The 7,903-nt window shown below is 36.8% G+C and overlaps 1 long non-coding RNA gene across 1 annotated transcript; it reads left to right on the forward strand.

The window, feature by feature from the left end:
• The first annotated feature begins 2,245 nt into the window (after window positions 1-2,245).
• On the forward strand, window positions 2,246-6,800 carry LOC104607472 (uncharacterized). Its single transcript, XR_736970.3, has 4 exons — window positions 2,246-3,231; window positions 5,357-5,461; window positions 5,650-5,846; window positions 6,560-6,800. It is a non-coding gene; the product is annotated as an uncharacterized LOC104607472 (long non-coding RNA).
• Window positions 6,801-7,903: the final 1,103 nt, after the last annotated feature.

Below are 7,903 nucleotides of genomic sequence, written 5' to 3' on the forward strand. Positions count from 1 at the left end.
GTTCTGCCCCAGCAGAGGTGATGACACCCGAACTAGCAGAAGTGCAGAGGTAATGATATCCGACCTGACAGGAGCTTGGGAGTGAGTGCGCGAAGTGGTTATAAAAGGCCCCCTTCCCCCCAAGACGAGAAGTATGTGATAACTTTGCGCCATCTGGTTTTTTATCTTGCCGTTGAGGAAATACTAACTTGAGCTTCGGAGCACTTTCACCGGGTTCCTCCTCGGAGACTCCTCGCCTTCTTCCCTGTTTCAAGCACCCGTTGCTCCAGTCAGAGGCAAGGTCGTTGACAACTAGGACCGATCGGATTGCACACCATCAAATAGTAATTGTTTAATATCCAATAATGATTGGCAATTTCTATTAAGTAATAAAATAAAAATATATTTATAAATAATTATTGAAAATATATTTATAAAAAAATACAATAAATAATTACTGAAAATAAAATAAATATGAATTTTAGTATATTCAAATATATAATGAATACACACTATTATTGTAAAATTATTACTAATAAGTATTTTTTTTTTGAAAATATTGTCTATAATTATTAGATAGATAGATAGAACGACCTAATTTCCTAATTATTAGATAGATAGATAGATTGATTACACATTATAGAGAGACAAGCTAAAAAAAATTACAAAGGAACAAAGGGATGAGGACAATTATGTTGGTTTGATCCACGCCTCTGTATTTGGTGGAATGCTAGGAGACCAACTGATCATTTCGGATACTAGGTCATTGGCATGGATTTGTTTGATAATAATTGAAATGGATGAACTGAATAATTTATTGTTTTGTTTTTTGTGAATACTAGCGGGGACCCATGCGATGCACGGTATTTATTAAGTGAAAGCTAAATAATAGAAATGGTCATTTACTAAAATACCCCTTATGATTTTATGGGTTTACTAAAATCTACCCTATAGTTAGCATTTTACTAAAACACCGCTTATAATTTGCAATGGATTTAATCAATCTTCCATCAGATGACTATGGAAAATGATAGTGTTGACCCTATTGTTCATTTAAATAAGTTTAATCAAAATCAAAATACCATTTTTGCCCTTAATAAGACACGGGCAACCACTCTATTCGCTATATTTGGCCAATTTTATTTTTTGTACAAAAAAGTGGTAAGGGTGTTTTTGGAAAAAAAACATGGGCCTAATGGCAAAACAAACACTCAATGATATGTTGATTAAGTAAATAAATTGTAAAATCTATTGGATGTTTTAGTAAAATGAAAACTATAAAGGTAGGTTTAAGTAAATATGTAAAACTATAAGGTTGTTCTAATAAATGACCCTAATGGAAACACATAAGAGTACAAAATTGTTTTATATTTTCAACTTTTAAAATAATTAATAATTATTCATATTTTATATACTACTTTTGATAAATTTTTTATTATACAAAAATAACAATAATTAATTTCAGTTAGGTTTATTCATCAAATTGATGAAACCGACCAACTTGATTAACTCGACCCGAGTTGGTCGGTTTTCTAGTATTTTAGGTCGGCTTTGGTTCAAAATTTTCTCAATTCGACCAAGTTGGATCAGTTTCACTTTGGCCATTTGTAACTCGACCAAAACCGAATGACTTAACGATGGATATATATTAATATTTTATATTTTAAATATAAATTTTAATATAGAAAAGGAAATTTCTCACTATTATTACATTATTTCATTATTAATTTTTGTAATATATTAAACTTTTATTAATTTCAATATTATTTTATAATTATTTTTCTACTTTGAAGAAATTTTTTAAATTTATTACATAATTTCGTTATCTTAACTATTTAAAATCTAGTTATGATAGATATTTAGTTACTTAAATATTTAAATAATCTATAAAATATTTATTTATTTTTTGTTATTTGAATTTTATTTATTTAAAGCTACTACATATTATTAAATATTTGATAATCCAAAAAAACATAATTCAAATTGTTAGTACATAATTTTGTGATATATTTTGCAAAAATATAAAATTATTTATTTATGTTTTTAATAAATATTTTAAAGTTATTATATAATTTTGTTAAAGTATTTAAATAATTCTTAAATTTTTGAGTAAATTACAAAGACCCCCCTGTAATTTGTTTTGCGACAAAAACCCCCTACTATGACCATGAGGCAAAGGCCCCTTCCGTTAGTCTTCGGTCAAGGCTGTTATAATATTTTTTAATCCCCATACTATCCTTGTAATAACTTACGAGAAAAATAATGTTCATCTTTCCCAACCACACTCTCCCTCTCTCTTTCCGATCTCTCTTTTTCCCCTTCCCGGGATTGAACCCATTGAACTCATTTTCACGAGTTTGGTGCAATTGCACTGAACGAGTGCGAGGTGATATAAAGCTAGCGCCGAATCGTGTCTAGCCCGCTCGGTCTCGGACCCGAGCAGGTGCAGAAGCGGTGGCAACGACCCTATTGCCGTTTGGTTTCTGTAATTCCGTTCCCTCTACGGGTCTTATTCCTCGGTACCAGCAGGGCGGAAGACATAAGAGAACTCGCTCTAGTGAACACCAACCCATCGAGAGCGGGGCAGCAACTGATTCGGCGGAAGTACAGAGGGAGGCAACAACTGGTTCGGCGATGACAGAGGTCGCGACAACTGTGGGAAGGAGCTGAAATAGAAAAAGAAAACGAACCTGCCGCCGTGGAAATCGGTGACGGGTTTGAAGGCGGAGGCGGCGGTGGAAGTGGAGGAGGACATCTTCAAAAGAGGGACGCCGCTGCAATTCATGTTGAACGTTGAGGAAGTCGAGAGCTCACTGCTCACATGCTCTGGCCTCGGAGCTCAGAATATCATATCTCTCTGTGTCACAGTCTTGTTTTTTCCTTTCTTCTTGTTTGGGAACCCTTCTTTTTCAAATCTTCTACGATCCTGACTTTTTTTGTACACTCGTGGTTCTGAAACCAGCTTTCTTCGGATGGCGGATCGTTCTATTGAAGTTCCTCTTCCTGTCTCTGTATAAGAAATGCTAAGAACTATATGTGAGCAACAGTCACTGCCACCTGCTGAAATGAGCGCAAGGAGAGAGCTGGCTTTGCTTGGAGACGAGGCGTCTCTGCAGCTTCTTTGGCGAATTTCCGGTCAAAGAATCTGATCCCTGACAAGATTTATCATTTATATGGCGAGAAGTGTGTGTACAGCCGTGTGCTTCTCCGGGCCACGTAGTTCTGAAAGTTCAACTTTTGTTTCTATGCAAGGTAGCTTCATATGTGCATAATCCTCTGTTTTGGGTTCCTCGTGAATACCGTCGTCGTCGTTGTTTTCATTTCAACATTTCTTTATGCCTATTTTAGTTAATTATGCACTAATAGATTTCATTTGTCGTGCTATGATCTTACTAAAGTTGTAATTGCAACTTATAAATTATCTCCCTTTAAAATGTCATTGGTTTCGTTCAGCATTTGGCAAACGCCCCATTCCACCTTCCCGATTTAGGTATTCTGTGTATCATGCCTTGGACGGCTTCCGAACTTTTAAGAAAATAGGAGCCGTATAAGTTGTCTCGGCAATCTTCACTGAATTTGTAGTTTCTGATTTGGGTTCCCCCTTAACTCACCGTTTCTTGTAGGCTATGATGATGCTACCTCTCACTTTTCGAGGTTAGAGTGTCTCTATAAGCAGAAGAGCGCGTGGCTTGGGTTTGGAGGGTATGAGCAGAGAATCCCTTTTCATGGCGTTGGGTGAGAGTTGGGAGAGATAAATAATGAGAGAGGATGGTGAGGGAGGGGAAAAGAAGAGAAGAAAGGGAAAATAATAGGTTAAATATAGGTTTTAAGAGAAAAAAGGGCAAAAAGGAAAATAAAAAAAGTTTAGTGGGGTATTTTGATAATTTAACGCATTCCGTCATCTGACTTAATGGTTAAGGGGGGGCTTTGTCTCACGGTCATAGTACAGGGGTTTGTGTCATAGACCCCATAGTACGGGGGTTTTTGTAATTTATCCTAAATCTTTTAATCTAAAATTTCTTTAGATAGATATAAATTAAAACTAGGGGAGAGGATAAATAGGAATTAGAGATAATTTTGGGAAAAGTGACTAAGTGAAGGATAGTGGGGGAGGTAGTTTAGGAAAAGAGATTATTTAGGTTATTGGGAACTCATTGGTTGTTTCAAAAATGACATGAAATTAAAAAAATGAGAAAATTTATAGACTTCCTTGTTTTATGGCTAAAAATGTAGTTGAGATGATTATTATATAAGGAAAATTCCACTTCAATACTCTCAACTTTGGGGGTAATGTTAAGTTAGTACCCAAACTTTCAAATGTATCACTGCAGTACCTAAACTTTTACAAAGTGTCAAATTAGTCTCTACAACAGTTCATCAGTTATCTTATCATGTGATGACATGTACAACTTAAAATTTTTCAAAATATCAAAACTATCCTTAAAAACAAAATATTGTTCAATGTCTTCTACCTTAAGATTGAACCATAATAAGACTGAGACATAATTAGATTGGCCGCCCTATTATGGCATTGTATGGGGAGGGGGTTGCGACCACCAGGAAATCGTGGTTGAGTCTGACCGCACAGGGCCATGTGCCGACTTCCACAGGTACTGTTATTTTCCCGAGGGGCCTAACTTCCTCTCTGCTAAATCCCACCAGAGGAGTGTTCGCGGGGTTCAACTCACTTTTCTGCAGCTGAAGCTGGTCAAACGCCGAATTGAAGAGAATGTCTGTCGAGCTGCCTGAATCATAAAGTATGCGCATGACTTCGAAGTCGCTGATTCTCAGTTTTATGACAAGCGCATCATCGTGGGGGTAGTGGACCCCTCGTGCATCGTTTTCCGTGAAGGAAATCGGTTCCTCCGTCTTCAACCTCTTCAGAGGGTTTTGCTCTTCTCGGGCAGCTTCGCGAACTGACGCCCGGGCCGCTACCGAAGTACAACTTGCTACCACCGAACCTCCCACTATTACATGGATAGTTCCCCAAACTGGACTCGGGGAAGGTTCGGCCGACCTGCTGCTGAACTTGGGGGCATCCCTACCATGCTCCCCTTGTCGACCTACCTTATTATTATTATTATTTCAAAAATAAATTGCTTTAGTAAACTGGTCAACATATCAAGAATTCAGTTTACTGTTTTCGGATAAAACATTGGTGACTTTGATGATAAAGTATTTATAAAAATATTTGATGTTAAAATTCCATTATTATTTGTACAGTTTTTTTTAATGATTGTAGCTGCAATATTTTTGGTACCTTTTTTGCTATCTGCTTTTTAATCATTCTGATCTAGCTTAGTTTCCTGAATTCAATGAAGCTTTGAAATTTCATTTTTAGTAGTAATTTGGCATGACTCTTTTTCCATCGTGGTAGCTTTGATGAAGAAATACTCCATATATCTGGATCCCTTATTCCAGAAAACACTGGAAGCACCAAATGGTTGCATAAACACGTGGAAGAAGGTTCAATAGTAGAAAGGTTTGACACTCTTACGCCTATTTCAATGTATTCTGTTTTTGATTTTATATTTTATATTTTTACTGTGTATGTTGAACTGAAGGCCCTAGACATTGGAGAGCTCCTTGTTGAATGTAGCAAAATATAAATTCACCATGCTGCAGTTCATGAATTTTTTACTGTTATACTAACAAACAAAATGTCTGCAGGAGTATCAAGAAGCAGAAACAAAAGGATGATAGAAGCAAAATGCAGGAGCATTGTACTGGGATACTTGATAATGCAGGATTATCTTTGAACGCTGAAGATCAACCAAAGAAGACAAAAAGTCAGAGAATTATTTAAGAGTCTTGAATCAATCTGCTGGAGGGTCCTGAATTTGTTAAAGGAGCCTACTTGCAACCTGGTAGCTTATATTGCTCTTTTTGGGCTTGCTGTATGTTCACCACTGTAAAATTTTTCTGTAGAATTCCTAGTGCCAATATCTTTGACCAATTAGATGCCCCCATGAATTTTGATGGATACCATCTGATTGGTTACCATTTTTATCATGCGGGTTGATTGTTTATTAGTTTTTTGGGTATCATGCTTTTTTTTGGTATCGTAGTTGCTATATTATGCTATTACATATGGTTAACTAGAAATGAAATAATTTTTGAAAAAACAACTGAATTGGTTCTTTAGCACATATCATTATTATTATAGTGTAGTTAAATCTGCTAATCTATGATAATAAAATGGTTAATGGGGAGCCAAGTGAGTCATGTGCAGGATAACCTTTGGGAGTTGCCTTCAAAAGATTTCATGTAAATAAATTACTAAGGAGGTAGTTATGGTTCAAGGTATTGATATCATGAGTTTTTAAACAGCAAAACTCACATTTTTTTAATAATTTTTCAGTTCAGTATTTCAAAAATAAATGTCTTGGGAGTTCTTATGTTTGAATTATAGAAGCCCCCAGCCCCTATATCCTAGTATATAGCATATCCGTTATGGTATGATATGTATCAGATACTTTGAACCCTGGGAGCTAGGAGGTACTGTAAGTTTGTAACAAGTAAAATAGGATCATATGGTTTTGTAGTCAGAACTGATATGGACTATTTTCTTTGGCTGCAGGTGGACTAGGTAACATTGTCGAAGGAGCCAGAGAAACAGAACTCTTAGAAATTTGTTTTGCTGTTTTTTTGTGCTAAGAGTGAAGGTTCGAAGAGTGCTGGAGTGGGACTCTCAATTCCCCCCCCACCCCCCCCAAAAAGAAAACGAAAAAAATGAGAATCGGACACTCGTAACTATTAAGGAATTAAGGTATGGAATCGGATACTCACGAAAAAAGATATGTTCCTTGGTTTTCTAGGTATTTTGGATCGTATGGACTCTTGTTTATATGTTGATCATATTGTGTTTAAACACGTTAATAGACGGGTTAATCGCATGGTTTTTAAAAACGAACCGGTCAAGGGTCTGGTTACCGGTTCAACGGTCCGACTGTTTGACCCAAATGGCCGGCCTGTTCTGACAAAAAATTAAAAAAAATTGGAAAACGGTCAAAACCGTTTGAACAGTTAACCAGCTGGTTCAGCGGTTTGCTGACCAAAATGAATGGTTTTGGGGGAAAATGGAACTGGTTAGGTGGCCGGTTCTTGGTTTTTCTGGTCTGACCATCCGGTCTGGTCCAATTTTGAAAGCCGTGGTTAATCAAACAGCTCAAGAGGATGAGGTATACTGGTTGCTCGGACTCAGAGTTAGGTCGTATAAGGATGTACTAGCCTCAAACTCAAAACCATTCGAACGGTTAACCGGCCGGTTCAGCGGTTTGCTGACCAAAATGAATGATTTTGGGGGAAAAAGTGGGTTTGGGGGAAAACGGAACCGATCAGGTGACCGGTTCCTGGTTTTTCTGGTGTGACCGTCTGGTCCGGTCCAGTTTTGAAAACCATGGTTAATCGAACAGCTCAAGAGGATGAGGTATACTGGTTGCTCGGACTCAGAGTTAGGTCGTATAAGGATGTACTGGCCTCAAACTCAATAGCTAGAATTTAGAAAAAAAAAAAAAAGATATTATGTTTACACCATATCTATTAAATTGGTTATACAAGTCTTGTTTTCTTGACACGCATTCCTGGTAATAGGGATGCTAATTGATAAAAATTCCGTATGATCTGAGTCGATTTGATAAGAAATTACATGATTTCCAAAATCCAAATACATTTATGTTATGTATTCAAATTCGATTCAATTCTTTAAGGATATCCAGTTAAAATTAGGGCTGCAAGTTGGGCCAGGCTAGGTCAGGTTGAGGCCAACCCTAGTCCAATCCTAAGTTCTAAACCCCAACCTTAACCTTAACTCAATCCGACTTTTAACCCGATCGACCTAACCCTTACTTTAATCCTAACTAAATTCCTTCGACCCTAACCCAACTCAACCCAACCCGAAGTCAACTTTGGGCTGGGTTGGACT

This window comes from Nelumbo nucifera, chromosome 5, assembly GCF_055504915.1.
Source record: "Nelumbo nucifera cultivar China Antique chromosome 5, China Antique-T2T, whole genome shotgun sequence".
Classification (NCBI taxonomy): Eukaryota; Viridiplantae; Streptophyta; class Magnoliopsida; order Proteales; family Nelumbonaceae; genus Nelumbo; species Nelumbo nucifera.